The 10,053-nt window shown below is 42.5% G+C and overlaps 1 long non-coding RNA gene across 1 annotated transcript; it reads left to right on the top strand.

Annotated features, from left to right (window-relative positions):
• The first annotated feature begins 7,400 nt into the window (after window positions 1–7,400).
• On the top strand, window positions 7,401–9,549 carry LOC123615334 (uncharacterized). Its single transcript, XR_006722902.2, has 3 exons — window positions 7,401–7,597; window positions 7,988–8,035; window positions 8,353–9,549. It is a non-coding gene; the product is annotated as an uncharacterized LOC123615334 (long non-coding RNA).
• The last annotated feature ends 504 nt before the right edge of the window (window positions 9,550–10,053 follow it).

Raw genomic sequence — 10,053 nt, 5'->3', positions numbered from 1 at the left:
TTAAATTCTCACTTCACAAGGCTATTATTCTACTTTATTGACAGCTTTGACTGCATAATGGCTTTTGGTCTAACTTTCATGAACAGCCATTTCACAACACCTTTTTCTTTAGTCCTTATAAGAATTGTTTTAGACCTGTATTCACTACTCAGTTTCTTTAATCATGCTTCAGCCTTAAAGAAGCCCAGACCCTACGATTAACCAGTCCTAGGTTTAAGTTCTGACTTTGTAACAACTGCCATCTTGGGTAGATTAATTAAACTTGCTAAGCTTCAAACTCCTCCTCTATAAAGTGAGAATAAACTGTTTGGAGAGCTAAGTGAGACAGTGTGTGAAGCTTTTAGCATAACACCTTTGCTTTCCTTCATCCATAAGCCTTAGTCACAAGAAAAAAGATTGTATGTCCTTCTTATTGTCACACTTGGAAATGAGGCACAGCATGTAAATCAGCAAACTGATTGGAAGGGATGAGGTGGACTGCGTTTATAATCACAATTTTTATTTCTGCCTGTTGTCTGTTGCATCTTTTTCAGGGAAGACTGTTTTTAATGAGGGCCAGTAACTTTATGAATAAAAACAGAGGCCAAGTTTCCTGAGTTTATTCATAGCTAATATTTACATATTCCTATTAGGACAGCATTGCAGGTTATTTAATCGAGTCAACCCTGTTTGAGTAGATGATTCTAATGGCAGGCTGAAGCCAGCCTGTACCTGTTGGTGAGTCCATTGTTAAATTTCCTGGATTTTTCTTTAGCTGGTGGATATATACAGTTGCTTTTCAAAATGAAATTTATAAATGTACAATGAAATATGTTACATTAAAAACAAAGGTAGGAAATACTCAAAGTTTATCACTTCCTAGTTATTTTACCACATTTTACTATTATCTATGCTCTCGAGGTCATGCATGTCCATTGCATCTGGGTGGTGGAAATACTACACAATGACGTGCTATGACACCTATTTTCCCAACTCTGAGTTAGTGACACAACATTGACCTATGGAAATTGTCTCTAGTGGGAGTATATACAGTTGGGAATCAGCAAATTCTACAGATCAGGGCTTCTCACGTTGGTGAGTCAGGTGATCATTGTATACCAGCCCACAATTTGATCAGCTGCACCTCGTAGACGTTGATTTTGCACATGTTTAGAATGACATTCCCCCCGCCCTATTTTTGCCACATTATGATATTAGGAATTTGCCGGTAGCTGTCACTATTCCTGCAAGGAAAATTTTTCCTCTTCAACAATATGTGGATGAGTCAAACAAAACTTTAGAAAAAGCCATTAGAATTAACTACAGAATGTGGTCATTGTCATTCTTAGCTACCTCATACTCTGGCAAGGGGTAGAGTGAGAAAAATATAGCAAAGATGAGGCAACCTTGGAAACCTGGGGCAAATATTTTCTGAGGATTCTTACATGAATCTGACTCCTTGGCTGACCGTGGTGTGTGGAAGGGGGAGGAACTTGAGAGGCAGGAGGTGAGAGTTCCAAACCCTGCTCAGTTGCTTCTGTATCTGTGGTCTTATCCCAGTTACTTTCATTTTCTGGGGCCTCAATTTCACTGATCCAGAAAATGAGGGGATTGATTGTATGAGATGATATGTAAGATTGGGTTTAGCTCTCAAATTTCATGACGCTCAGGTCCTACAGGTAAGAAAAAACGGAAGAAACATCTCTGAAAGACTCTGTGTTTCTTCTCCTCCACTCCCCTTCATGCACCTTTGGTGACGAGGACAGTTTTAGAGGGATGTGACCAGTTGAGTCACATCTTTAAAAGGAGAGAATTTAATGTAAAGAGAAAGATTTTTCATGGGAAGTTGGTGACCCGTGCCTCACAGCTTCTGATTTTGTTATAGATCTTGTGAAGGGCAAACTTCAGCCCTTCACGTCCCGGGATGATTTTAAAAGAGCGCATGTGCTGTGCAGAGGCAGGTGACCAGAAAAAGGCTGTTTTGTCCACTTTTAGAGATTGTTGGGGTCTGGAAATACACCTAGCAGTGGGTAGGAGTGGCAAAGATGACAGAGATGGGGCCTTGGGCTTGGGTCTTGTTGGGTAAACAACTCCTTTGGAAGTGGTCGGTGCTGGCTGTCCCCAGCTAGTTGCTGGCCTCTGCTACTGCCCAGCCTTCCTGCTCTGAGGCCAGGAGTCACCTCAGCCTCAGCCTCCACATGGCTGAGCCAGAGCTGGGCTCCCACCACCGCTGGACAGAGCAGGGGACACTCATCATCCTGAGTCAGACGAGCTGGAGGGTATGACCTGTTAGACCACAGAACCCTCACCACATGCCCACTGGAGTCTGACTCAAGTCCACAAAGGCAGGACAGTCAGACTTTTGTGGCCAAGATCCTCTCACCTCCGGGGTTCCCAAACCCCCTGGTGTCAATCCACCCATCCTCTGAGCACTCCTGGTGGTGTGGGAAATCCCAGAGCCCCAGGAGGATTTCTGGAGAAAGCAGTAGTTTAGGGCCAAGTGAATTATGCTTTTAAGAACAAACTGGCGCCATGCCCTCAGATGAAAATTGTTTCCTACTTTGCAAACAATTCCTGACATCTCTGGGCTTTGACCTCATGTAATTTTGTCTCTAACTCGATTGTAAGGCCCCGAGGCCTCCTTGGTTCCTGCTTCTTTCAGCACCAGTCATAAAGGAACAGAAGGTGGGTGTTTGTGATTTGATAAATGTTTCCCTCTGGGGCCCTGCTGTTCCAACTCGTGACCCTGCAGAGACGGACATTGCCTGCCTGGCAATATGGCCGCATCGGTCAGAGCTGCACCACAGAGGAGGTCTGCTCTTCCGGAAACTCCCCTGACAAAATAAAATGCTTCAGTGGCCAAGATAACCTTTTCTATTTACTTTCATTTTGTGGTGGGCTACCTTTCTTTTCTTTTAACGTATGTTTTTGTGCAATCTTTTGCACAGTTTTGCACAAAGCCTATCTAGTTCTGAAAGGCTTCATTAGCTAACCTATTGGGTTTGACATGTGGATCAATTTTGAGGCTCTCTCCTAATCTAACCCTTTTTTTTCCCCCTTGAATCATTCTTGACTTTGTTTTACTAGGTCTTTATTAACTGATCCATCAACCTAGATAAAAAATTAATTGTTACCAGTTAATCTTAGAAATAAGAGTAGTCCCTTACCATGGATTTTAAGAGCCAATGCATTCCACTCCTAGGTATATACTGAGGAGAAATTAAAACATAGGTCCACACAAAAACTTGCACATAAGTGTTCTGAGCAGCATTATACATAGTAGCCAAAAAGTAGAAAACCCGCAGATGTCTACCAACTGATAAACTTGGGCATATCCATACAATGGGACACTATTCAGCCACAAAAAGGAATGGAGTGCTGAACATGCTACAGCATGGTGAACCCTGAAAATATTATACAGGCAAAGAAGCTTGACTCAAGGGTAGCATATCTTATTTATATGAAGTGTCCAGAATAAACAAATCCATAGAGACAGAAAGTAGAGTAGAGGTTTCCTAGGGGTTGGGAGGAGGGGTGGAAGGGAATGAAGACTGACTATTCATGGGTATGAGGTTTCTTTTAGGGGTGATGGAAACGTTCTAGTATCAGTCATGGTGATGGTTGCCCAACTCTGTGAATCTGCTAAAGACCATTGAATTGTGCACCTTAACTGGATAAAATGAATGGTACAAGAGCTATATCTCAACAAAGCTATTATAACACAAAAGTAAAAAAGAGCCAATCTAGCAAACTTCTTGTTTTTCATTTCATAAATGATCTTTCCCTTTTTGTATTAATCATCAATAAGATATTTTGCTCTTGAGTAAGTAAGAAAAACTATAGTAGCTATCATCTCATCAAGAAACAGTAATATGGTAATATCATTTGTGACAATAGTGGTAACATGCTTTTTCAAAGAAATGGAATAGCTTTTTATATGGAGCAATGAGGGGAAGCACCACTTGGTTGAATAGGTTGGCAACAGCTACTAGTTACTGCCTTTTATAATTTATCAGCATATGTGAAAATCAAAATCCTTTTAATGCCTCCCGGGACCTACATGACATGCTTTCTGTTTTTCTAAGCATCATCTTCTGCCACTGGTCCTCCTCACTCAGTGGCCCCTGGCTCTCTCTCTCTGTACACGGATGGTACGCTGCTCCCCCCTCAGCCCCGCCCCGGCTGTCCTCTCTGCCTGGAATGCTCCTCCCATGTGCATGAGCATGCTTCTTCACTTTCACTAATTCATGTTTCACCCAAAAGTCAACTTGTTAGTGAGGCCTCCCCTGAACATCCTGGTGTATCCTTCAAATATACTAAGTAGTTTACTTACTTATCATATTTACATTTCCTTGTGGGTCTCCTCTTTCAGAATATAAATTCTAATGGGTCAGGGCCGTTTGCCTGTTGTATTCCTTGACACATCCCTGGCAGGTACCACAGTGCCTGGCATATAGTAGATGTTCAATTAATATCCTATGGCTGTAGATGCTAATAGTCCAGTTGGAGGCATTCTGTCTGTTCTTTGCTACTTAATTTATCAATCAGTTAATCTCTATCTTTGGACATTCTTCTAATTTGGGATTAAATAACCAAACCAAACCAAGCCAATTGGGAAAAAAGTCAAAATGTATCTTTGGAAAGTATGAAATCAGTCCTCTAAATAGAAATTAATCTATAAGAAGAAATATACAATATAAAAAATACTGTACCACATATTAATTATCATCCTAGGAAAAATATTTGATAGATCACTTTAAAGTCTCCTTTAAGTTAATACCATATGTTAATTCAGAAAGCCAAACAAATATCAATTGAGCATCTTCCATGTGCTAGGCACATGGTGGCAGTGATGTAATGGCGGAACTTACATCGCAGTCAGAAGACCAATAAAAACCAGCTAAACATTACATATAATGCCAACTGGTACTATGTTATAGAGAAACCAGTAGGGTAAGCGGTAAAGAATTAAGGGGTGCTTGAGTGGTCATCAAAGTCCTGTCAGGTGATGACATTTGCACAAAGATTTGAGTAAAGTGAGGGAGAGACTCTCACACATCAGTAGAAAGAATGCCCCAGACAGAGGGGACACTCATGCAAAATCCTGCTTCTGGAAGATGTGGGCATGTTCAAAGAAAAGCAAGGAGTGAAGAGGAGAGGGGCAGGAAACGATGTTGGAGTCGTCTCCAGGATTCAAGTCAGCATTGAGCCTTGCAGACCATGATCAGGACTCAACAGCTGTATTTTTAGGGCCAGAGGAGCCTCTGCCAGGTTGCACTATGATCATGTCTCCATTGAGTGACACGGTCTGATCTGAGAACATAAGTGAAGCAATAGGACGCATGCTTTATGAAAACCAGAGGGAAATCTGGGACTATACTCTATTTGGAAAGCAGCAGTGGGCAAAAAAAGGGAAAGAGGTAAGTTGAGTCTCCTCTGCCTTGGAAAGGTTAGACCTCACAGAACGTTGCCTTCATTGCGGGAGCATCCCTGCATGATGGGCAAGCTGGCATGTGTCCAGAGGAGCAAATAGGACAGTGGAGAGGATGAAACTCATGGGGTGAGGAGCAGCCAACCTGTGTCATGGTGAGCTCCATGTCCTCAAAAGCAGGATCCAAAAATATCATGGGATGGACTCCTGTTCAGGATGGAATGCCAGGATGCTCTACTGGCTCCTGGAGTTAGACAAAACAGGAGGGCTTACCTGAGTGTGTGCCTCTCTTAGACTGGCTTACCCAAAAGCAGTCCCTGAGACAGTGATTCAATGGCAAAGAGTGTGGGATAGAAGTAAAAGAATAAAGATGTGGGAGAGGAAAAGCGAGACAGTGAAAGGAAGGTAGCCCATACAGGGTATTTCTTTAAGTCAACTACCACTGTGAGTAACTGGAACTTAGTCCTGCTGGGAGATGGCGTGAAGCACGAGGTTCAGATTTATCCCACCTGAGTGGCAAGGGGACTGGGGTATGCATACACCAAGTCCTATCTGACATTCATTGAGGGCTACTCCCAGGGCTGTTAATTCCCCTTTGCTTTTTGCCCACCATGTGAATAGCTAAGCTGCTTGATGTAGGGGACAGAGAAAGCTCTTAGGCAAAGAGAAAGTTGGCCTGCTGTGCCCTAAAGGAGTAGGGACAAGGGCTATGAATAGGGCTCCCACAGTATCTGCTGCAACCACACCTCAGGGCTATTTTCATCCACGTAGGCTACACACAAGTGGTACTCCCCGGGGTTTTGCAACCAGCCTCTTTTTCCTTCTGGCCTCTCCAATCCCACTCTCTGTGACAAGGACAGCACAGGAGGAGTGCATGGCCCTCAGAGTGTAAGCTGTGGCCCATCCTTTGGTAGAATTCATAGTCTCTGCAGAGCACATTGTATTAATAGCAGTGAGAACTTGAGAACTTATGGCAAGCCCATCACAGAGCAGTGATAACACACTGAGATGTTCTTTGAAGAACTGGATGATAGAAAAGCAAGAGTTTTACAGTTCAAAGTCAGGTTATCTTTTGTTTGTGACTATTTCTGTGGGAAGAAGCTTAGGAGGCCAGTGGCATCTTTCCTGGATACCAGCAGCCAACATTTTTCTCTGTTTCTGTCCCCATTACATATCATGTCTAGGGCTCATGTTTTCTAAGTGATTTAACAAAAAGGACTCTCTCATTGGCAGGCAATGTAAATATAAAATTAGCTTAAAGCATTTTCCTTTTGAGCCAAAATTTTGGTTTGATGCCAGGATTAATTGGGGAGGAAATTACGTACACTGAGTTTTAATTAGATGCTGAAATGGAATGTATGTGTGTGTGTGTGTGTGTGTCTGCGCCCCAGTGTGCACATGGGCTCACACATTTGCATGGAAATGGTGACCCGGTCCTAACTCTAGTGGTACAAGCAAGGCTGTTGTAAGGCAGGAATGACTTCATCAGGAACTCAGGAAATCCTTACTCAAACTTCCAAATATACAAATAGATTCCTTTTATTCTGCTGTGAATCAAAATGATGCCACGTCCTGTAATGAAGGATGTTTTGGGCCAGGTTGAATGGGATCCAACCGCGCCTTGCCTTTGTTTCTATGACAGTCAATCCAAAGTTCAGCATCTTGAGGCTGGGAGTCACCTTATTTGGCAAATACAGGAATTCTGTTTCCAGATTTACTGGGGTGGGGTGGGTGACAGAGTTTTCATTTAATTTTTACCTTAGGGTAGGAGACGTGTTAATTGCTTGAGGCCAGATGCACAATTATTTGTGGACTCTAGGCAGGCTACTGTGCAGGCACATTAAAATAGAGAGTAAGAGCTGAAAAAAATTCCTGCCACAGTGAAGCTCTACTGTCATTGAGCCAAAGGATTTTTTTTTTTTTTAACTTTTTAACTGCAAATATATGTGGGAGTGGGTCAATAGATAACATTGGCTTATTTTTTCTTTCTTGGACAAAACCATATGCAACCATTAGTCTTTCTAAATATTAACTTCTCAAACTAACCAGGTGACTTGCTCCTGGGGACGGCAGGATGAAACGGTCTGTTGACCAGGCACCTGGGGACGAAGGTTCGCTGTAGCACCTTGAGCGCCATGATACAAACACTTCTGAAAACAGCAACTGGACTCTCCAGGAGACACAAAGGTGTGAGTCCCCAGGGCCCCGTGTGGGATGTCTGCCTTTGGATTTCAGAAAGAGGCACGCTGCCCGATTTCCCCAGCTGCAGGAAAGAAGTCACCCAAATGCTGAGATAATGCCTGAACTTGCAGCGTCTTCTGTCCCGCCTTCTGGTCCACCCCCATCAAATTCTATCTTTGTTTTCGGCCATGAGTCATGACCCACCCCCACCCCTCAGTCAGCTGTGACTCACAGCAGAAGCCAGATAAACTGAGCGCGGAACAGCGGGGTGGGAGAGCCGCCGTGTTTTTCTCTTTTTTTTGCCTAATGAGAAAAGTTAAGTCAAACGGTCAGGTGGTGGGAATCTTCCTAAAGGGTTTGTTTTTCGTTTTTTCTGTCTTTGTGTGTTTCATTTAGGGGAATTCCTCCATTGGATGGGGATCCAGCTACATGTTCCTTTTTAAGGTAACTCTTTGACACTGTGGTTACAGCTTCTACCGTTGGAAATCATCTACCTTTGACTGATTGTGAAAATGGCCCCACTTTTTTTTTTTCACTGCTCCCTGCATCCTTGCCCTTTGCAATATGACTTTACAGCTACTTCCATTACAAGGTGGAGTCCCTTTGACCTACTTCTTGAATTTGGGTTTGGACATGTGCCTTCTTTCTCTAATAGAATGTTGCAAAAATGATGCTATTCCAGGTTAGGTTCTAGGCCTCAAGAGACCATGCCATGTCCCGCTGTCTCTTACTCCTCTGCTTTTCTGTGCTAACAAACCCAGGCTAGCCTGTTGGAGGATGACAGTTGTGTGCAGCAGAACCAAGTCATCAAGGCCAAGACTATCCTAGACCAGCCAGACCCTGGCCCACCTGCCAGCTGGCTACAGACAAATGAATGTGCCCCTCTGAAACCAGCCAACCTGGGTCCAAGCTAACAACTGCTCCGCTGATGTGTGGCTTCATGAGAAAAACAAAAACAAAGCACAAAATTGCTGTCTTCAGCCACTAAGACTTGTGGTAGTTTGTTATTTTGGCAGCAGATAACTGACATGCTACCCTTGTGCGTTGGAACTCAACTCTACGGACTGACATTTTTAGATCAAATACACATTTAGATCATGTGTATTTCAGGAGACCACATTTCTGAGTCCTGAGTCCTCTCAACGTTCAAAATACTGCTGCTCAAAGGCCCTTTGAAGTTGGAGAAAGTTAAGCTCTTGAAGCATACTACAGGAATTTATGAAATGAAAGCTACCCCTCTTCTGCTGTACACAGGTTATCAAACTAGATGAAATCAGAGCCAGATTGACTGTATTGCTTGGCTAGAGCTGTAAAGTATGAAGTCGAACAGACTGGGTGACTTAAACAGCAGAAATTCCTTTTCACACAATTCTGGAGGCTGAAAATTCAAGATCAAGAAGTCAGCAGGGCTGATTCTTCCAAGACCTCTCTTGGCAGTCTTTACATGGTCTTCCCTCTGCGTGTGTCTGTGTATTAATTTCCTCCTCTTATAAAGACACGGGTCATGTTAGCTCAGGGCCCACCTGAACAACCTCATTTTAACTTAATTACCTCTTTAAAGATGCTGTCTTCCAATGCAGCCACGTTCTGATATACTGGGGACCAGGACGTCAGCCTAGGAGGTTGGAGGGGCACAGCTCAGTCGGTAAGACCCATTTATGTGCTTCCTGGTGCTACACACCTAAAACACTGCTCAGATGATATGACGACCTTGCTCAAATGCTTTCTATGGTTCTGAATTGTATATAAGGAACTACAGAAAGTTCTCCTAGAATAAAGCCCCCGTATTTAAAAAACATTTGATAAAGTATTTAAAAATAAAAATAAATAGGATTCCTACCTACGGTGATTTTTCAAACTCAGTGGCATTTACGTAACATGATTCACTTTAAATTTGATACTGAACCTTTAATGCATGTTATTCTCTATGTTTCAATAATAAAGTAGAATCCATCTGACTGTTGTTGAATGGTTGATGGATTGATTTAAAAAATACTTTTCTAATTGAAACTCATACATTTTCATGAAAAATAAGTATATAATAGTGGCTTTTCTGACATGGGTATTATGTACATTTAGGGTCTTTCTCACAAAATATGCTATCCTCAAATTTTTGGTATAAAAGATTTATTATACATCACAAAGAAGGAATGAAAACTTCCTATCAGAAGAGAGGTTTTTTGCAGTTTTTGTCTTCAAAGAATGACTGTAGATAAATAGTCATCTTCAGAAGAGACTGCAGTGTTCTCTGTATTGTTGTTTTTGCCTATGTTTGGATACCTTAAAATCCGATCTGGTTAGTATGTCTGGAGCAATCCATTCTAAGTCAGATGTGGAACAAAACTTCCAATTCACTTCTTTCCACAGCTGGGTAGCCCTTGAAATTGCCAAGGGAAATTTCAGGGACTCGGGGCCATATTGAAAAGTGACCTTGGTCCATTTCCTAGGATTCGGTTGCTCTG

This window comes from Camelus bactrianus, chromosome 19, assembly GCF_048773025.1.
Source record: "Camelus bactrianus isolate YW-2024 breed Bactrian camel chromosome 19, ASM4877302v1, whole genome shotgun sequence".
In the NCBI taxonomy this organism is placed as follows: domain Eukaryota; kingdom Metazoa; phylum Chordata; class Mammalia; order Artiodactyla; family Camelidae; genus Camelus; species Camelus bactrianus.
This window is presented reverse-complemented; position numbering and strand designations above follow the sequence as displayed.